Raw genomic sequence first — 23206 nt, forward strand, 5'->3', positions numbered from 1 at the left:
TAACTAAACATGAGACGTCCTTCTTGGCAGGTATATTCCTTCTCAGGATTCATACCTCTGAAGCTTCTTATAAAGATTATGAAATTAAATTATATAAAAATGCTAAACGTCTTGCTAAACTACTCAATAAATGTCTGCTGCTATTATTAATATTATTGAAGTATCCCATATATGATAAACCATCAGCTAACATCATATTAAATGGCACTAAACTGAAGGCTTTCCCCCTTAAATCAGGAACAAGACAGGGTTGTCCACTCTCTCCACTCTTATTTAATGTGGTACTAGAGGTTCTAGCCAGAGCAATCAGACAAGACAAAGAAATAAAAGGCATCCATATCGGAAAAGAAGAAGTAAAGGTATCACTTTTTGCAGATGATATGATCCTATACATCGAAAACCCCAAAGAATCCACAAAAAGACTACTAGAAACAATAAGCCAATACAGTAAGGTCGCAGGATACAAAATTAACATACAGAAGTCAATAGCCTTTCTATATGCCAACAATGAAACAACTGAGAAGGAACTCAAAAGAATAATCCCCTTCACGATTGCAACAAAAAAAATAAAATACTTAGGAATAAACATAACAAAGAATGTAAAGGACTTATATAATGAAAACTATAAACCATTGTTAAGGGAAATCGAAAAAGATATAATGAGATGGAAGAATATACCTTGTTCTTGGCTAGGAAGAATAAATATAATCAAGATGGCTATATTACCCAAAGCAATATACAAATTTAATGCAATTCCCATCAAACTTCCAATGACATTTTTTAAAGAAATAGAGCAAAAAATCATCAGATTTATATGGAACTATAAAAAACCCCGAATAGCCAAAGCAATCCTAAAGAAAAAGAATGAAGCTGGGGGCATAACAATACCTGACTTCAAACTCTATTATAGGGCCACGACAATCAAAACAGCATGGTATTGGCAGAAAAATAGACACTCAGACCAATGGAACAGAATAGAAAGTCCAGAAATAAAACCACATATATATAGTCAAATAATTTTTGATAAAGGGGCCAACAACACACAATGGAGAAAAGAAAGCCTCTTCAATAAATGGTGCTGGGAAAACTGGAAAGCCACATGCAAAAGAATGAAACTGGACTACAGTCTCTCCCCCTGTACAAAAATTAACTCAAAATGGATCAAAGATCTAAACATAAGACCTGAAACAATTAAGTACATAGAAGAAGACATAGGTACTCAACTCATGGACCTGGGTTTTAAAGAGCATTTTATGAATTTGACTCCAATGGCAAGAGAAGTGAAGGCAAAAATTAATGAATGGGACTACATCAGACTAAGAAGTTTTTGCTCAGCAAGGGAAACTGATAACAAAATAAACAGAAAGCCAACTAAATGGGAAATGATATTTTCAAACAACAGCTCAGATAAGGGCCTAATATCCAAAATATACAAAGAACTCATAAAACTCAACAACAAACAAACAAACAATCCAATAAAAAAATGGGAAGAGGATATGAATAGACACTTCTCCCAGGAAGAAATACAAATGGCCAACAGATATATGAAAAAATGCTCATCTTCTTTAGCTATTAGAGAAATGCAAATTAAAACTGCAATGAGATACCACCTCACACCTGTTCGATTAGCTGTTATTAGCAAGTCAGGTAATAGCAAATGTTGGAGAGGCTGTGGAGAAAAAGGAACCCTCATACACTGTTGGTGGGAATGTAAAGTAGTACAAACATTATGGAAGAAAGTATGGTGGTTCCTCAAAAAACTGAAAATAGAACTACCTTATGACCCAGCAATCCCTCTACTGGGTATATATCCCCAAAACTCAGAAACATTGATACGTAAAGACACATGCAGCCCCATGTTTATTGCAGCATTGTTCACAGTGGCCAGGACATGGAAACAACCAAAAAGCCCATCAATAGATGACTGGATAAAGAAGATGTGGCACATATACACTATGGAATACTACTCAGCCATAAGAAATGATGACATCGGAACATTTACAGCAAAATGGTGGGATCTTGATAACATGATACGAAGCGAAATAAGTAAATCAGAAAAAAACAGGAACTGTATTATTCCATACGTAGGTGGGACATAATAGTGAAACTAAGAGACATTGATAAGAGTGTGGTGGTTACGGGGGGGAGGGGGGAATGGGAGAGGGATAGGGGGTGGGAGGGGCACAAAGAAAACAAGATAGAAGGTGACAGAGGACAATCTGACTTTGGGTGGTGGGTATGCAACATAATTGAACGACAAGATAACCTGGACTTGTTATCTTTGAATATATGTATCCTGATTTATTGATGTCACCCCATTAAAAAAATAAAATTATAAAATAAAAAAATAAAAAAAATATTATTGAAGTATCAAAAACAAAACATATAATGGAAGGTCATATTTAACATGAACCAGCAAACAATACAATCTGTGAATTATTTTTTAAACATCTCTTCAAAACATAGATATCTGTTTTATGCATATAAATAGATACATACAAATATTCAGAAAGTGATTTGGAAGAATAAGTGGCAAAATGATGACTTCTGGGAAGATGGGAGGGGTAGTGTCAAAGGGAACTTTGGTCTTTTTTAAAGAAAGTATTTTGTATTCCTTCTATAGGTAAAATTAATGTTTTATAAAAAATAGAAAATATATTTAGACAAAATATTATCTTAGTACGTTTCTTCAATTCCATAGTTGATTTTAGTATTACATGAAAAAGTTTGCTTTTTAGTGTCCAAATGAGGTCTAAAATCTTATTTATTTAGTAATACCATCCAAGCTTTATGGTACACACTGCTTTCAACAATCTTCCTGCCTGACCGGGCGGTGGCGCAGTGGATAGAGCATCGGACTGGGATGCAGAAGACCCAGGTTCGAGACCCCGAGGTTGCAAGCTTGAGTGCAGGCTCATCTGGTTTGAGCAAAGCTCACCAGCTTGGACCCAAGGTTGCTGGCTTGAAAGCAAGGGGTTACTCGGTCTGCTGAAGGCCCACAGTCAAGGCACGTCTGAGAAAGCAATCAATGAACAACTGAAGCGTCTCAATGAAAAACTAATGATTGAGCTTCTCATCTCCCTTCGTTCCTGTTTGTCTGTCCCTATCTATCCCTCTCTCTGACTCTCTCACTCTGTCACTGTAAAAAACACAACAAAAAAAAACAATCTTCCTAACGATATTCCTAATTATTATACTAAAAACATCTGCTTGTGCAAAAAAATTATTTTATTTGGTTTTAAAACCACTTGGTGTCTGTGTATGTGTGTGTGTGTGTGTGTGTGTGTGTGCGTGTGTGTGTGTGACAGAGAGAGAGGGACAGACAGGAAGGGAGAGAGAGGAGAAGCATCAATTCTTTGTTGCAGCATCTTAGTTGTTCATTGATTGCTTTCTCATATGTGCCTTGACCCAAGGGCTACAGCAGAGTGAGTGACCCCTGCGCAAGCCAGTGACCTTGGGCTCAAGCCAGATGAGCTCTGCTCAAGCTGGCGACCTTGGGTTTTCGAACCTGGGTCTTCTGCATCCCAGTCCAATGATGATCTATCCACTGCACCACTGCCTGGTCGGGCAAACACTCAGTGTCTTTAATCAAGGTGCAAGGAGGTTTTCAGAGGCCAGGAAGCCATAAATCAAAATGGCTTTACATAAAAAGATTACTTTCCCTCTTAAATTTTGTGTATTTATATGTAAAACACTACATACAGAAAGTTGAAACCTTGGTGTTTTTAAAGCCAAAGGGTTGCCTATTTAAAATCATCCTAACAATTTCAAATGTCTTGAGGGTTACCTTAACGAAAAATCTCTCCTTCTAGGCTCTTCCTAACTTCTAATTCATGTCTATACCATATTGATGCTGGTTTTAAAATTTTAATTTTCCTTCTAGTTTACAACCATAAGTTTGACTTTTTCAGATTATCTAGATTTGAGCCTATAAATTGTGAGCAAACCAGGTCACCAAAGCTCTTATTACTTCCTCAGAGCAGCAAATAGCAGGCCTCCAGACATGAAATTAAGCCACATGCACCACAGGCCAAGCAGGCTGGGCCCCGTCAATTTACAAATCCAGCTTATAAATTAAAGGCTTCTAGTGTTATAAAAAGAGGTAGACATTTCAAAGAATGAGCACTAGAGAAAGCAGCCTCTTACTGACCAGGAAAGCATTGGGCTGAATCTTCCTTCTTCCATCCCTACCTAGGAGAGCTATGGGACTCAGCTCTTGATTGTGGGAAGCTGTGCAACCTCTTTTAGATATATTTAAAATTCAAGAAAGCCCTTCTCTGTAAATTAATGGAGAACTGTATTTGATCAACATATATTTCCTATAATTTCAAATAAAATATTCTAGTTATAATTTGTAGCTAGTACAGGGCAATTCCAATAATTATAATAATGCATAGCTTTATTTCTAGAAAATGAAAAGCATATGTATAGACAATTTTTTTCCTCCCAAGTGCTCAGCTATGGACTCATTAATATTAAGTTGCTGTATCTACAAGAACATACAACAGTAGTTCTTCCTGTAGATAACTCCCTTCATTCTGTAAGTCTTAACTTAGCACAGTAATTAAGACCACTATATACTGTTCATTACTGATTGAGTAACTAAATTGCTCTGGACCTCAGTTTCTTGGCTGATATCAACACGTACCTTATAGGATTACTGCAAGGATTACATAACTTGTTATATGTAAAGCATTAGAACTGTGCCTGACACACAGAAAAGCATTGTGAAATTCTTGGCTATTACATATTATCATCCTTAATGTAAGAAATGTACAGCTCTCGGAACAGAACTTTTAACACAGCTTACTACAACCACTGAAGAAACAGGTTTCTTGAGACTGCTTAGTTGTATCCTTAGGACAAATTCAAAGTTGTCTGCATCATCTTCTGTTGTGCATGCTAATGATTTCATCCCTCCTATATGCCACCGTGAACCCTGTGCTCCGATTACCCGTCTACTCCTCTCCCTCTGGACTATGAATGTCTGGAGAATAGGGACTGTATCTTACCTTGCGCTGTCTCAACATCTAGCACATAGCCTTGAATAGATACTCTATAAAAACTGCATGAAATGAATCCTAACTATTTATCTGTATGCCTCACTCAAGTTCCTGAGGACAGAGGCTACTGAATGTTGACCTCTGCATCCTTAGAGGGGTCTTCTATATGGTGGCACTATCACGTATATGTTTTGTATCCAAGTTCCTCATTTATTTTGAATTTTATTTGGTTTTATTCATGATTTATTTACTAAAACAAAATGCAGTTTGAAGTAAAACAATTCTCTTTTTCCCTCCATATAAGCTCTTGATAGAGAGAAAAATAAAACTTTTCAATGATATTTAAGTCTCAAAGCGATGACGACAGAGAAGAGAAGCCAGCAGTGTCTGCGGCATGGTCTCTTCCACGCTGCTCTGGGTGGAGCCTTGTCAGTGTCCCACCCCCCAGAATCTAGGCACCACAAAGCCTTTCCTCAAGACAGTTTCTGAGGGCTGCTGTACAGATTTTACTCAGTCAGCAGTTTCTTGGCTCTTTCACTATTATAATATGTCCATTATTTAGAATTCTCTCCGCCCACCCAGTTTGTGACCACGTCCAGGGTGGCTCACGACAAACAGCTGCCTTGGCCAGCACTGTTTCTGACCCTGTAAAACCTAAATTCGGTGCTCGCAGTCTTTTTACTTTTATCACTTAGGAACTCATCAATGGAAGACCCTCAGGGGAACCTTCAGCTTGATGACTGACTGCTATCACAGTGGTGTTACCTCTCAGCATCCTCAATCTCAGGACACACACATATCCCTATGAGAAAGGTAGAAACTTCAGTGTCTAGATAAACACCTTTCTCAGTTTTCTCGGGGGAAAATGGTGATTTAACATTCCTCTGAGTCATTCTGTTACCAGACTGATTCCAGGTGTTATATCTGGGCCTCTCCACCATAACATGTCACTTACCTAATATTAGGTCAGAGCATGAATACATGAGTAACATATGACTCCTTCTTCTAATTCTCCCTACTCTAAGTGGTAAGATAAGTGATTTATTCCTCTTGACTTTACAAGATTAAATTAAGCTGACTTCTTTGCTTAATGAAGTGAAAAATAAAAATGCTCTCAAATTGAAACTTCCTTGCTATTCCAAATGCTCTGGTTAGTCAAGAAAATTTAAGGTTAGAAAGGATCTTAAAAAGTCATCCTCTTCATTTAATAAGTCTAGCCTTAGGACTAGAAAAGTTGAGGGTTTGACATGGTCACAAAACAAAACAAAACAAAAACCAGAGAACCAAAGCTAGAACAAAGGTTCTGCTGCCTCCTCATCCCATGCTCTTCAAAAAACCAACTAAACAAGTCTTGCCAAGAACTTCACCCTAATCTGTAATCCTGGAGAGGCAGTCCTCATTCTCAGCTTCCTCTTACTCCCTATATTTTGCTAGTCCAGCTACATAATTATCTGCTCAAAAAATATGAGAAACCCTAGCCAGTTGGCTCAGTAGTAGAGCGTTGGCCTGGCGTGGAGTCCCGGGTTCGATTCCCAGACAGGGCACACAGGAGAAGCGCCCATATGCTTCTCCACCCCTCCCCCTCTCCTTCCCCTCTATCTCTCTCTTCCCCTCCCGCAGCCAAGACTCAATTGGAGCAGAGCTGGCCCGGGCGCTGAGGATGGCTCTGTGGCCTCTGCCTCAGGTGCTGGAATGGCTCTGGTTGCAACAGAGCAACGCCCCAGATGGGCAGAGCATCACCCCCTGGTGGGCGTGCTAGGTGGATCCCGGTTGGGCGCATGCGGGAGTCTGTCTGACTGCCTCCATGTTTCCAACTTCAGAAAAATACAAAAAAAAAAATAAAATTATATATATATATATATATATATATATATATATATATATATGACAAGTCTTCCATCTCTAAGAATAACTGAGCATCACTGTTTCTTAAAGACATTACCCCTAGCAATTGTTACAGGCTTCTTTCTTCCACACTGTTTGCAAGACAAGGCTGAGTATCCCCTAAGACTCTGTTTCCCTAAATGTTACTCAAGTATATTCTGAAAAAAATGAATAAATAAGAGGGAAGTCCCATATACAAGCACCCTTACACTAGAGCAGTGGTTCTCAAAGTGTGTGCCGGGGTGCACTGGTGCTCCCTAGATTTCCAGGTGTGCCTTATGGTTTTCCAGAGAAAAATCGTGCCTGTTGGGGACCAAAATACCAGCAGGGTTTTTGGAGTTTAGATTTTTGGGGGACAGAGGTGTGTGGAATTGGCTGTAAGCTGACAGTCTGCTCAACCCCCCACCTCACTTGCCTGATTAGGTTGCAAAAGGCTGTTATGTTGTGGTGCTGGATTGTTTATACTACCCCCCATGTTCCCTAGAAAGACTAGAGGCAAGTTTCTTCTATCCTTTGTTTGGTGTAAAGATGATATGTATGGTGGGGGTTTTCTGCACTCAACACAAATAAGAGTAAAAAGAGAGGAATTCTCCAATATACTGACAAGGAAATGAGAGTTTGCCTTTCAAATATATGCCTTTGAAGAAATCGCTGGGACACATCAGGATCATTTTTCTTATAAATGCAAGAATGAAGAAGGCCCTGATCAGTTGGCTCAGCGGTAGAGTGTCAGCCTGGTGTGCCGGGGACCCGGGTTCGATTCCCGGCCAGGGCACATAGGAGAAGCGCCCATTTGCTTCTCCACCCCCCGCTTCCTCTCTGTCTCTCTCTTCCCCTCCCGCAGCCAAGGCTCCATTGGAGCAATGATGGCCCAGGCACTGGGGGTGGCTCCTTGGCCTCTGCCCCAGGCGCTAGAGTGGCTCTGGTCGTGGCAGAGCGACGCCCTGGAGAGGCAGAGCATCGCCCCCTGGTGGGCAGAGCATCGCCCCTGGTGGGTGTGCCGGGTGGATCCCATTCAGGCGCATGCGAGAGTCTGTCTGACTGTCTCTCCCCATTTCCAGCTTCAGAAAAAATACAAAAAAAAAGAAAAAAGAAACTTAACACATTCACACAAGGACCTGCCGAATTTACTAAATCTTACTAAAAATGTATCTATATACAGTATATAAAAAGATAACTTTTTTCATTTTTTATTTTTAAACCCCTCTTTTTTACGAATTCTAAAAAAGCATAACTCAAAAAATGTATTTTAATGTCAGAATAAATTTAATTTTGTCATATTTATTTTGTTTAATTACCATAAAAGCATACTTGGACTTTATATTTTTTCTTTAATATATGACTTAATTATTATAACATATTTCTCAGAAATTTGTATATAATGTGCCTATAATTATTTGTAGGATTTTAAATGTGCCCCGACTTCAAAAAGTTTGAGAACCACTGCACTAGAGAAAGAGTGAAGCCCAATGCCCACTTGAGAAAGCCACATGACCAGGAACACTGAAGGGAGGAATGACAGCCTACCAGAGACTCCAAGCAGCAAGAGGACAGCTTCTGTCATTTGTCATTGAACAAACTTTAATGATAATGTAAATTCCATACCCTGTGTTACCTGATATAGTCATTGACAGAGACATTTTAGAAATCAGGCTTACTAGATGGTAACTGATAATATTTCCCAACTCACCACCATAAAATCCATTAAACCAAGAATCGCAAACATATTCTAAACCTTACACTTTATTCTAGTAAATACCAAATACAAAATTTCATATTGTAATTTCAGATTAGACTTTACTTTTTTCTTGGTCTAATAAGCAGAAAAATGGTCTGAATGTGGGCAACAGGGTAAAGAAAAAGAGTGTCTATTTTTAAGACATATTATGGAAACAGACCAAGAAAAATGAGAAGTTATATAATATCACACGAGTATATTTTTAATGACTTTCTTAAAGTTCACTTTTATATATATTTGGAAAATAGTAACAATTTATTAAAATATGACAATCTTAGAGTTTTCCAAATGTTTATGTCAATATAAAAATTAATGAAAGAAATATTTATAAATCATTTAAAATTATTTAATTTACTACCTGAAATTAAAATGTCAGATCATATAAATGAAAAGAAGCAGACAGTAAAATTCTATTAAAATTTTCATTTCACACTGAGGGAAAACAAAGAATGCCCTCTCATTCTCGACTGTTGATTACAGGAATTACAGAGATGTAATGCTTCAAAAAAACTTAAAAATAATCACTAGCAGATTTCAAATCAGGCTATTTACCTTTAGATACACCCCAAATTCAAAATATCAACTAAATCAAAATTAAAGATAAACTTTATATCAAATAGCAAAAGAAAAAACCCCACCAAAATGGAAACAAAAAAGAATTTAAAACAGGAAGCTTAAAGTAAGATCAATGAAGTAAAACCAATTAAATCAATTTTGACATTAAACATAAATGAATTAAAATATCTGTTAAAAGACAAGGTTCTTACTTGGTTATAAAATTTAATCTAAATATGTCCCACTTTTAGGAAACATATCTAAAAGAAATGATAAAGAAAGAATAAATATATATAATAAGAAGTACAAAGATGTATAGGGAAATAAAAACTATTGTAGGAATACACAACTAAAACACAAAGCATTAGACATACATTAGAAAATCAATTTATTCTGATAAAATATATAATTCTCAATTGAGATTTTGACAATAAATAATACACTAACACATATACCAAACCAAAAACTGACTGAAATATAAACAAAAATTAATGGAACAAATCATTAATTTATATCTTAAGCCTTTCACAGACCAAACACTAATTACAGAAAAGTTGAATAGAATATATATATTGATATGTTACAAAGAAGAAAACTTCTTTATAAAGGTCTGCAGAACTTCACTGAAATTAATCTTAAATAAGTCTATAGAGACAACCTTAAAATTAGAAAAGCGCAGTACTGTATATCAATTTATTAATAATTAGTATGTAAAGTTTACATGAAACTTGGAAATTTGAGAAACATTCTCTTAAATAGCTACTGCATCTACAGAACTCTTGGCATACAGTCCTGTGCTATTTTAAAAATTGTTAATTGAGAGCATACACCAAAATATACAGCTCTCAAAAATTAGGGGATCAGGGAACGTGCAGCCTTTTGTACAGTGCATTTTCACCAATGAAATGAAAGTTGGTTTTGCGTCTCATTTGCATAATCAAACAACTTTCTCTGACTTGTCATTTGCTTTTGTGATGTTCTTGTTTAATAAAAAAAAATCAAATGCTTTTTTATATCACTTCATATTCATTTTGAAATATCCCCTAGTTTTTGTGAGCAGTATACATTACTCAAGCATAGCCAAACAGTACAGAGAAAAATGTAGAATCTTATATGCTTCATTTTCTATTAGGATATCAACTTTCTAAAATAACAAAGATCATCAGAAACACAGTAGCTCAAGTTAGAAAATCTTTTTTGGCCCTGGTAGGTTGGCTCAATGGATAGAGCGTCAGCCCAGCATGAGGACATCCCAAATTGGATCCCCGGGCAGGGCACACAGGAGAAGCGGCCATCTGCTTCTTCCCTCTCCCTCTCCCCCTTCTTTTTCTCTTCCACTCTTGCAACCAGTGGCTTAGTTGGTCTGAGCATTGCCACAGGTGCTAAGGATAGGTCGGCTGATTCAAGCATCGGCCCCAGACAGGGGTTGGATCCTGGTCACAGAGCATATGGGAGTCTGTCTCACTATCTCCCCTCCTCTCACTTAAAAAAAAGAAAAAAAGAAATTTTTCTTTCATGTTATAGTGTAGTGTGGCAGGGGGAGGTGTGTTTCACGAGATTGTTCAGGGACCCAGGCTGGTTCTATCATCCTCCACATTGCTTCCATCTCTGGAAGGTGACTGTTATACCTGATGTAACGTACAATCCGCAGAAAAGGAAAAAAAGAAAGCCTAGATCAAGTGGCTTGTCTTTAGGGAGGTAACTTTACACAACACTATTCATCTCTCAATAGTTACAAAGCCTGCTACAAAAGAAGAGAGACATGGCATATAGGTGGTCATCCATGTATGAACTCAGGTCCCATCTATGGGTTCTACTCCTAAAAGGAAGAATAAAGTCTAAGGAACACTAGGGTGTCTTATACATATTCTTTCTAGTTAAAAAAAATGAAAAGAATAAAGCAAACCAAGAATGAATTATGTGTAATTATTTCATTTTAACTGGAATCTGAGTGCCAAAAACATTACCTAATACTATTTAAGGAGTTAGAAAAGTGCATTAATGAATTCTAAGGATGCAAGTATACTGAGAAATCATCTACTCCTTTTCCTTGTGTAAGTATACTGAATTCATGCATTATTGTTTATATTGTGCATACTGATTTATCTAAATGAATTTTTCAGGTCCATTTTCAGCCTTATACAGAGGTCTTCGAACAGTAGACAGAATTTAATCTTTGCTAATTAAATAACTTTCAAAATGTATGTAAGTATTTAAAAAATCAATATTACTGAAGTTGTTTTAATGTTACTGAATTATATTTTACATACATTAAAATATGAACATTTTAAGTGCTCATTACAATAAATTTTACAAACACCTCTATCCATATAGTCACTACATTAGTCAGGACGCAGAACACATTCATTGTGCCCAACTGTTTCCTGTGCCCTATCCGGGTCAATCACTCTCCACTCTCAGCTACAAGCAAAAACATGTCTGTTTCTTGTCACTATAAATTAAATCTGGCTTTTCTAGCATTTCTGAGATAAAAATCCAGGGTAGTAAATGGAATCATAGAGTTTATATTCTTATGTGTTTTGATTTTATTCATCACGATGTTTTTGAGATTCCTTTGTGTTGTGGATCAATACTTGATTCCCTTTCACTGCCGAGTAGTTTTCCGTAGCATGGGTACACCACATGTGTTTGTCCACTCACTAGCTGATGAACATTTAAGCTGTTTCTAGCTTGGGGCTATTAGGAATAAAGCCACTATGACCATTCTTGTACAAGTGTATCTGGGAACATACGTTCATTTCTCTTGGGTAAATATTTATAAATAAAATTTTGGGTTCATATAGTAAAAATATATTCAACTTTTTTTGTAATTTTTAAAAAATATTTTATTGATTGATTTTTACAAGGGAGTGGGCAGGGAGGTGATGATAAGTTTCAACTCATATTTGCTTCACTTTAGTTGTTAGTCCATTGCTTGTCATATGTGCCTTGACCGGGCAAGCCCAGGGTTTTAAACCCATGAGAGCAGTGTTTCAGGAAAATTGTCCACATTTTCTATCCACTGCACCAGCACAGGTCAGGCTCGTTAACACTTAACGTTTTAACACACTGCCAAACTGTTTTCTAAAATGGCTTTATCATTTTACTTTCCCACCAGCAACACATGAAAGTTCCAACTGGTCTGCATCTGAACTAACACTTGTTCTTCAATTTTTAATTTTAGCTATTTTTGATGCTATACAGTGGTATTAATTGGTACTTTTCTGATGTTTAATAATGTTAAGCCCTTTTTCTTGTGCTGTACTGGTCATTAATCATTTTCTTGTGCCATATATTTAACTGGGCTGTCTTATTATTAATGAGTGGTAAGAGATTTTCATATATTCTGGCCACAAGTAGTTTGTCAAATCCATGTATAGAGAATATGCTCTCTCTGTTTAAAGACTGCCTTTTCATTTTCTTAACAATGTCTTTTGAAGAATAGAAGTTTTAAATTTTGATGGAGTACCATTCGTCAAATTTTCTTTTATGTTCATGCTTTCTTTGTCCTGAAAAATCTTTGCTTATCACAAATTCATTAATATATTGCTCACAAAAATTAGGGGATATTTCAAAATGAATATGAAGCTATAAAATATTTTTATGAGCAGATTATCTCCTGTGATTTTTTTCTTGAAGTTTTATAGTATTAGTCTTTTATAATTAGAAACATGATTCTTTTCAAGTTACTTTATATATGGAAGAGGTAAGAGGAGTGAATTTTGTTTCTTTATTTGTTTTTACATTTGGATATTCAGGTGTTTAGTATCATTTGTTGAAAACATACCCTTTCTCCATTGAATTATCTTGGCAAGTCTGTCAAAATCAATTACCATTTATATGTGTGGGTATATTTCTGGAATTTCTACTCTTTTATAAAATTATTTCACTCCAAATAGATGTTCACATGGTAGTTTTCATTTGGTTTGTTGTGGTGGTGGTTTTATTTTTTTATTATTATGAACTTCTTATAAAAAGATATTTTTAACTTATTGAATTCATTAGGGTGACATTGGTTAATAAAATATATAGGTCACAGGTGTATAATTCTGCAATACATCATCTGTATATTCTATTGTGTGTTCACCCCAAGTCAAGTCTCCTTCCATCACCGTTTATCTCCCCTACATCCTCTTTACCTCTCTCCACCTGCCTCCTTCCCCTCTGGTAATCCCCGTACCATCTCTGTCTATGAGGTTTTTTTGTTTTGTTTTGTTTTTGCTTAATCCCTTCACCTTTTTCACCCAGTCCTGCAACGCTCCCTCTAACAGCTATCAGTTTGCTCTCTATCTATGATTCTATTTCTATTTTGTTAGTTTATTTTGTTCATTAGTGAAATTGTATAGTACTTGTCTTTCTCTGATTGGCTTATTCACTTAGCATAATATTCTCCAGGTCCATCCATGCTGCCACAAATGGTAAGATTTCCTTCCTTTTTTTATGGCCATGTAATATTCCATTGTGTAAATATACCAGTACTTTTTTATCCACTCATCTACTGATGGATACTCAGGCTCTTCCAAATCTTGGCTATTGTAAATAATGCTAAAATGGACTCACTGACCAAAAGGTGAATTTTTCCAAACATTCTAAGAAGAACTAACACCTGTGCTTCTCAAACTATTCCAAAAGATTCAACAAGAGGGAAGTTTCCCAAGCTCATTCCAAAACTAGATAAAGATACTACAAAGAAATAAAATTACAGGCCAATATTCCTGATGAACACAGATGCTAAAATCCTCAACAAAATATTAGTAAAATGGATTCAGTGATACATTCAAAAGATCATACACCATGATCAAGTAGGATTTATTCCCGAGATGCAGCATTGGAACAATATCTGCAAATCAATAAACGTGATATATCACATAAAAAAAATGAAGAACAGAAACCACACAATCATATCAAAAAGCATTTGATAAAATCCAGTACTCACTTATGATAAAAACTCTCAGCTAAGTGGGAATACAGGGAGCATATCTCAACACAATAAAGGCCACATAAGAAATCCCACAGCCAACATCATATTCAATGGGCAAAAAGTTCAAGTGTTTCCCTTAAGATTGTAAACAAGACAGGGATGTGTCCACTTTCATTACTCTTATTCAATAAAGTACTGAAAGTCTTAGCCATAGCAACCAAACAAAAAGAAGAAATAAAAGGCATCCATATTGGAAATGAAGAAGTAAAACTGTCATTATTTGCAGATGACATGATGCAGTATGTAGAGAATTCTAAAGATTCCACCTACTAGAACTGATTCAAACTACCAGAACTGATAAGTGAGTTCAATAAAGTAGAAGGATAAAAAATAAATATCCAGAAATCAGTTATATTTTTATATACCAATAACAAACTATCAGAAAGGGAAGCTTATTTTCTTAAATAATTCCATTTACAATTGCTTCAAAAAAAATACCTACAAATAACTTTAACCAAGGACATAAAAGATGTGTACTCAAAATTATAAGACATTGAAGAAATAAAGTGAAGAAAATACAAATAAGTGGAAGCATATACTATGTTCATGGATAGGAAAAATTCACATCATTAAAACATACATACTACCCAAAGCACTCTATAGCTTCAATGTAATTCCTATCAAAACACTCATGGTATATTTCACAGAACTAGAGCAAATATTCCAAAAATTTATATGAAACCAAAAAGACCCTGAATAGCCTCAGTTAATTTGAGAAAGAAGAACAACGAGGAATTACGCTACCTGATAAATTATACTACAAGGCCTACTAATCAAAACAGTATGGTACTGGCATAAAAATAGACGTATAGATCAAGAGAATGGAATAGAGAGCCCAGAAATAAACCCATGCTTTTATGGTCAATTAATATTTGACAAAGGAGGCAAAAAAATACAATTGGGTAAAGTTAGTCTATTCAATGAATGGTGTTGGGAAAATTGAACTGATATGTACAAAAATATGATACTAGACTACCTTGTTACACAACATACAAGAACAAATTCAAAATGGATTAAAGACTTCAAATGTTGGACTTGAAACCATAAAAATCCTGAATTCTCTATTTTATTCCACTGATATGTACGTCTTCCTTAGGTCAACACCACCTTGATCACTGTAGCTTTAAAAAGAAAGCTTTAACATAAAAATAGTCTTGAAATTAGGTAGTAAAAACTTTTTAATATTGCTTTTCTTTGTCAATTTTTTTTTTACTTTTCTAGGTCCTTTGTATTTCCATATAAATACTAAGTTTTAGTTCCACTTTTTTATTGCCAGTATATATATGAACATACAATTTATTTTGTGTATCTACCTTATATCCTGCAGTCTTAATATATCCAATTATAAACTCTAATGGCTTTTTGGAGACTCTTTAGCATTTTCTCTATACATGATCATGCCTGCAAAGAAAGACATTTCATTTCTTTTTTTTTTAATTTATTTTATTTTATTTTATTTTTTTTACAGGGACAGAGAGAGAGTCAGAGAAAGGGATAGATAGGGACAGACAGACAGGAATGAAGGGAGATGAGAAGCATCAATCATTAGTTTTTTGTTGCAATACCTTAGTTGTTCATTGATTGCTTTCTCATATGTGCTTTGACTGCGGGCCTTCAGCAGACCAAGTGACCCCTTGCTCAAGCCAGCGACCTTGGGTCCAAGCTAGTGAGCTTTGCTCAAACCAGATGAGCCCACGCTCAAGCTGGCGACCTCAGGGTCTTGAATCCGGGTCCTCCGCATCCCAGTCCGATGCTCTATCCACTGCGCCACCACCTGGTCAGGCAAGACATTTCATTTCTATCTTGCCAATCTGTATGCCATTTGTTTCTTCTTACTGCCTGCCTGTCAACCTGGCTGGGACTTCCAATACAAAGTTAGATAGAGGGAATAGAGTTGGAATAACTGCTTTGTTTTCTATCTTAAGGGAAAAGGCATTCTATCTTTTAACATTAAATGAGATTTTAGTCAAAGCTTCGGTGTAGAAGACTTTTATTAGGTTGCATTCCCTTCTGTCTTGGTTTTCCAAAAGATTTTTTCATAAACAGTTATTGAATTTAGTCCAATGCTTTTTATGCAAGTATTGTATATAACTTTTTTCTGTTTTCCTGTTAAAGTGATGACATGTTAGTGGATTTTCCAATGTTAGACCAATCCTATATCCCTAGATTAAATCTAATTTTTATACATACTGCTGGATTTTATTTGATAATGATTAATAAATTTTGCATCTATGTTCATGAAAGATATTTGTTCACAGTTTTCTTTTCTTGTAATGTCTTTATCTAGTTTGGTATTAGCTTAATGCTGGTCTCCTGAAACAAATGGAAATGTCTTCCTTTTTTCTGTTTTCTGATTTATTTCTCCATTAAACATTTGATAAAATTAATTAGTTAAGATCTGTCTTCTATTGTACTATCTTTTAAGATTTAATCTTATTACTTAAAAATTCTTTAAAAAATTTTCTTTAACTTAATGCAACCCACCTTCAAAAAATATTAGATCACTTCATGTAGAAGGCCCTTACCATGGTATGCTTCCTTTCCCCAGCCCCATTCTGTATGTTGTCATACATTTTACTCTCACATATGTTACCAACCCCACTAGATAGACATTGGCATTATATTTTTGGTTTAAACAGTTACCTTTTAAAGAAAGTAAAATAGAAGGAAACTTTCTTTTATGTTTATCACATATGAACTATTTCCACTATTCTTCATTCTTTTGTATAGTCTAAGTTTCCATGGGGTGTCATCTTCCTTTTCCCTGAAGAACTTCCTTTAATATTTCTTGCAATGTAGGTCTACTGGTCATGAGTTGTGTTGGTTTTAGTTCCCCCTTATTTTTTCCTCTTTTATTTTCTGAAGATATTTTTATTAGATATAAAATATTTGGTTGACAATTCTCTTAGCACCTGAAAAATGCTATTAAATTGCATTCTGCTATGCACAGTTTCTCATGATAAATTTGCTATAGTTCTTAACTTCATTCCTTTGTAGGTAATAAAGATTACCCTCTGTACACTTTTAAGAGTTGTTCTTTATCACTGATTTTGAGCAATTTTCTTGTGTGTGTATATGTGTGTCTTGTCTGGGTTCTGATAAATTTCTTGGATCTGTATAGGTTTACAGTTTTCTTCAAATTTTGGGAAATTACAGCCATTATCTATTTTAAATATTTTTTCTCTTTCACCCTCTCACCAAATCTGAGACTCCAATTACACTTATGTTAGACCCATGGTTATTATCCTATAGAACACCAAGCTGCTGCTCATCTTTTTCAATCTCTTTTCTCTGTGTTATTGGTTAAATTCTTATGGTGTTTTCAAGGTCACTGATCTTGCCTCTGAAAGATCTAATCTGTACTTATTCCCATCTAGTACAATTTTATTTTCAAGTTACTGTACTTTTTATGTCTGGATATACCAATATTTTCTTCTTTATATCTTCTATTTCATCTCTCATTACGTTTATATATATGGGCCAGATATACCATAGCTGTTTTATTATACCTGTCTGCTAATTCTATCACCCTTGTCATTTCAGGGTCTATTTCTATTGTCTCCTGTTATGGGATATTTCTCCTGCTTCTCTGTTTGTCTAGTTATGTTTGATTGAATGTAATTCACTATAAGTTTTATATTGCTAGGTCCTGGATTTTTTTGTGTTTGTTTAAAGAATGCTGAACTTCTTCTGGCACACAGTTACTTATGGATTAATATAATTCTTTTGGGGCTTGGTTTTAAGCTCCTTTAGGGTTTGTGCAGAGCAACCTGTATTTTAGGGTCATTGTACACTGACCTGGTATTACTTCATTAATCAAGTTGTTCTTCCCAGCTTCCTGAGGCTTGGTATTAAACAAGATTCTCAAGAGCAACCCTAAACAGATTACAGGAATTCCTCCCCTTCCCAAAAACCACCTCTCCAAAAGGGTGAGGTTTTAGAGGAAACAGGCTTTTCTGCGTTGTCTCCTTACAACTGTAAGTCCTTCCTTGCTCCACAGTGACAGTTAGGTACTTCATGTCTAAATTCAGGTTGCTAAACTTTAAAGGTTGAAAGGAGAACTGATTTCTCTTTAAAAACCTGCTGAGACTACTTTACTAAAAAAGAAAGAGACAAAGTAAAGACAGAATCTTTATTTTATATTTATTTTTTTTCTAGGAATTAAGTACAAAAGATTTTGCCTTTCCAGAACCTTATGCTAAATAGATAACACCAGTAAAAAGTGAAAAGTGGGATTTTTTCATATCTAACCCATAATTGTTCATAAAATGTATTCATTTCATTACCCTTATTCTTATAAATATTTGCCCGTTAGTATCTGTGTTGGCAGATGCCCTAACTAAAGCCCTAACCTGAAGCTCCCACTAAACCATTAAATATCTTATATATTTTTGAGAAAAAAAAATGAGCAGATATTTTGTAGGAGATTATGGAGAGGTATCTGGGTGGCAGGAAGCAAATGTGTACTCCAAGGCTAGACAGTCATAAACCAAGTTTGAGTGCATAGTGATCTGAAAGCTTTAATAATGTTAATTATCATAAACAATGTCTAGAAAACTATGCAGGCTCATTACTGAAAATTTAAAAGTGCCAAAATTTAAAGATGAAAAATATGCCACCTGTAAACAGATCACTCTCAGAGGGTAACAACTGCCCTATCTCCTCACAGAGTTTTGCTAGGCATATATTTACTTCACACATACACCTCTTACTTCAAATTGAGATAACAGTGCAGATACTAGTTTTAAATTTCACTTCAATTGTGTTAGAAGTATAACAGAGGGTCACTGAATGGTCCTAACCAGGGACTGGACTAGTGAGAGGTGACTGGAGTGTCTCGAGTGTCCCATCCATCTCAGCCCAGTACCAGACCTGTTCTTAACAAACACAGAACATAAATGTATTGATGTTCCTCGCTACTCAGAGTGGGATCCAGGGGTCAGCAAAGTCAGCATGATCTCAGAACTTGTTAGAAATGTAGAATCTTGGGCCTCACTATATACTTAATAAAAACTACATTTTAATAAGATACCCAGGTGATTCATTAAACATTAAAGTTTGAAAAGCAGTGCCCTAGTTTAATCATTTCTCCTGTTATTGGGCTTCTGTATTATTTTCAATTATATATTTTGCTATGATAACTATTTTGATATCATAATATTTATAGAACTCCCCTGCACATATATGTGCTCTTGTGCAATTATTTCACTAGGAGGTATACATTAAAGTGGGAATCCAAGGTCATTATAATCTTTCAAATTTTTAACTTCTAACCTATTGTGATCTGAGAATTCAGTAAGCCAGGTTTCATACAGGATTTAAGGGTCAAAACTAACAGTTAAATACTTGTGTTTGAATCCCAGCTGTAACAAAATAAGCTGTGTAACTCTGAGCAATGATGCCTCTGTCCAAGACTTAGTTTCCTCATCTGTGAAATGGGGATTATTACAACAGCATTTACCTAACAAGATCACCATGAAGATTAAATGAGTTAAAATACATAGTGCTTAGAACACAGTTACTGGTGTGTTTGCTATCATTAAGAGGAAAAACAGGCAAATAAAGGTGTTCTAAGTGAACCTAATACACCATTTTAAAGTCTGAACTTTCAGACATCAGCTGATGTAGTTTAAACCCCTTTCATTTCATCCCTGGTTCTCAAATCCATTGTGTACGTAGCTGGGTCTATGGAGAGAAATGCATTATATTTGAGAATTGCTTTTCCCATGCTTTGTTTATTACTTCATTATTGGCTATAAAAGGATTGTAACTGTATTAGTCTTTTGCTAAGGCCAGGAACAAAAATTATTCCTAATTGCTTAGGCACAAGATATCAAGAACCATGACACACGTACAATGTTTATGTTACCTTTAGAATTAAAGTGGTGCCACTGCCTACCTCAACTCCTAGGAGGGTGCCTGGCTCAAGTAAAGACAGAATATCGATACAGGAGATAATTCAAACTGTTTGTTTTGGGGCAGAGCAGCAGTTTTATTTAGGTGAAGTAAAATAGTAACCAGGGCCCTGGCCAGTTGGCTCAGTTGTAGGGCATTGGCCCCGTGTGTGGAGGTCCCAGGTTCAATTCCCAGTCAGGACACACAGGAGAGGTGCCCATCTGCTTCTCCATCCTTCCCCCTCTCCTTTCTATTTCTCTCTTCCCCTCCCACAGCCAAGGCTCCATTGGGGCAGGGTTGGCCCAGACGCTGAGGACGGCTCTATGGCCTCCACCTCAGGTGCTAGAATGGCTCTGGCCACAACGGAGAAACGCCCCACATGGCAGAGCATCGCCCCTAGTGGGCATGCTGGGTGGATCCAGGTTGGGTGCATGCGGGACTCTTGACTGTCTCCCAGCTTCTAGCTTTGGAAAAATACAAAAAAAAAAAAAGTAACCAGGAAGAAAGAAGGGTAGATCTAAAGGACAGAAAGAGGCATCATGGGAAAGGGGGCAGCAAAATCAGAAATTAGAGGAAAACAGAGAAACAAGATTCTCAAAGTGAAAACACGTTAAGGTGTTCAGGTCTTCTGTACAGAGTCAGAACAATGCAGTCACCAGAAGGCTGACTTTATGGGCTGTGCCAACCCCTGCTGGTGTGGGGTAGGCCCTGGTGCTGCAGGAAGCTATGCCAGGCTGGGTGCAACTCTTACATGTGTCATCCTTTGGTGCTAGTTATCAAAGCAATGAAATATAAAGTGCTCTAATGCTAGTTATCAAAGCAATGAAATATAAAGTGCTCTAATATCACAGAGGCCCTGAAAATCACTCTCTCCTACATCATTAATTCAAAGGCCGTAGCACAATGGTTATAAGAAACTTGAAGTTGCATGAATAGCTTTATTCAGGTCTAACTAAAAGCATTTATAACTTTAAGTCCTCTATTACTTAAATCATATTTTTCACCTCTAAGATAAGATAAGGAAATAGCTATTTCACCCCCAATGAAACATCCAAACATGGCTGCTACTTCTCAAAGAGCTGCTGGTTTAAGGCTAAGGAGTTTCTAGCAAACCCTGACGAAAGGTAATTTCCGAATATCATATTTCTTACTTCTAAAACTCAGTAAACTTTTGTTTAATAACTAAAATCTACTAGGGAATTTGTGCACACATTGCTTATTTTAGACCAAAAAAAATTACAGTAAGTTTAAAATAAAAAAATAAGAGAACAAAAAGACTTCAAAGTATTGAATTCCTTATATGAGGGCTTGGCCAATCTGACTAGAAATCAGCTTTGATATTAGCTCTTCCTTCATCTCTAATATTGAAAACTTCACTGGCGAGACAGATGAAATCTTCCCAATACAAATCCAGAAGGATTAATCTGAGGAGACGCTAATAATAATCGCTCTGATAAAAAAAGATTCTAAATCATATAATCTCAGCATTGAAACAATCTTAGAAATCAACTTCCTCCTCCTCCACTCAGATAGTCCTCGTCCACCACACCCCTTGAGGTGACCATCTCCACTTGCACACCAGCAATGATGGGAATTCACTGTCCTATGAAGTAGCCCAGCCTATTTTTACGCAGATGTAATTGTTACCAATATATTCATAACAGTGCTCATTATGAGTAAAAATATTTCTCTTTCTCTCTCTCTCTGTAACTTTCCTCCATTGATCTACCTGTGTCTTTCTGTAGCTCTAAATCTCTAGTCACTCTTACATTTGAAAGCAATTCAAATGACAGAAACTTGGAATAATAATGCTCTGACCTATCCTACTACATGTGCCAGAGAACCTTGCATATGTACTTTTCTTGTCTATAAATCTATCTCCTCTGGCATCAGGCTAGAGGCTGGACTGGTGAGAATGACGGTGCAGGGTCAGGGAGTAGGGAGGAGACAGCTGATTCCAAGTGGACTTTGAGAATTTAAGAAACAGCAAGAAGGCAACTGTGGTTAGAACAAAGTGAGTAAGACAGAATGGTAGCAAATAAATTCAGCAAGCAGAAAACACAGGGTCTGGTAGAACATGGTAAGACTTGGGGTTTTATACTGAGTATGATGGGGAGCCACTGAAGGATCCTGAACAGGGGAATGACAGAAACTGTTTAACATTAGAAAATAAAAAACCTACTTTTGCTCCTACATGATAAACAGACTCAAAGGGTACAAGAGGAGATAAGGAAGGTGATTATTACTATCATCTAGGACAGGGGTCTCAAACTGGGCCGCATGCAGCCCGCCAAACAATTTTGTGCGGCCTGCAGACTAATCCACGAAGTTCAAAATATTTTGGATAAAATTAAGTAAGCCTAGGGGCCTACTTGTATTTTTCATTTCTCTAGCATCCTAGCTAGATATTAGCTTAGTTAACAGCAGTTGTGATGCGAACTACAGTTTCTGGTCGTTTTGTGACACTGAGTAAACTGCATGTACGATTGTGCTTGTTGTACTGATTTTTTTTTGTTTTCAACTGCAGTGAGAAAAGTGTTGCGTAACAGTTGCCTTTGTAGACCTAGTGCGGCCCGCCGGCCCGCCGGCCCGCCGAAGGGCTGTGATCTTGCTCTGCGGCCCACATGCTGAGTTGAGTTTGAGACCCCTGCTCTAGGAAATCACAAAGGCGGATATAGGTTCTATTCAGGTAGTAGAGGTTGGGTGGTGACAGTAAAGAGGGACTTGGGGTATATTTTTTTTTTTTTTTTTTTTTTTTTTTACAGAGACAGAAAGAGAGAGTCAGAGAGAGGGATAGACAGGGACAGACAGGAGTGGAGAGATGAGAAGCATCAATCATTAGTTTTTCATTGTGCGTTGCAACACCTTAGTTGTTCATTGATTGCTTTCTCATATGTGCCTTGACCATGGGCCTTCAGCAGACCGAGTAACCCCTTGCTTGAGCCAGCCACCTTGGACTCAAGCTGGTGAGCTTTTGCTCAAACCAGCTGAGCCCGCGCTCAAGCTAGCTACCTTGGGGTCTCGAACTTGGGTCCTCCGTGTCCCAGTCTGACACTCTATCCACTGCGCCACGCCTGGTCAGGCTATATTTTGAAAGGAGGACATATAGCCTTACTGATGGGCTGAGTGTGGTTTAAGATGAAAAGAGAA

General features: G+C 36.6%; 1 protein-coding gene across 15 annotated transcripts in view; it reads right to left on the reverse strand.

Moving 5' to 3' along the window:
- The window catches only part of ZNF438 (zinc finger protein 438), a 260065-nt gene that overhangs the window by 173606 nt on the left and 63253 nt on the right, over positions 1 to 23206 (reverse strand). For 3 of the 15 annotated variants that reach the window (XM_066280568.1, XM_066280559.1, XM_066280558.1), the window contains exon 3: positions 15727 to 15935. The exons of the other annotated variants lie outside the window; for them this stretch is intronic. The gene's annotated coding sequence lies outside the window, so the exon portion shown is untranslated. The remainder of the gene's footprint in view (positions 1 to 15726; positions 15936 to 23206) is intronic. 15 annotated transcript variants of the gene reach the window in all.

Source organism: Saccopteryx bilineata, chromosome 5, assembly GCF_036850765.1.
Source record: "Saccopteryx bilineata isolate mSacBil1 chromosome 5, mSacBil1_pri_phased_curated, whole genome shotgun sequence".
NCBI lineage: Eukaryota > Metazoa > Chordata > Mammalia > Chiroptera > Emballonuridae > Saccopteryx > Saccopteryx bilineata.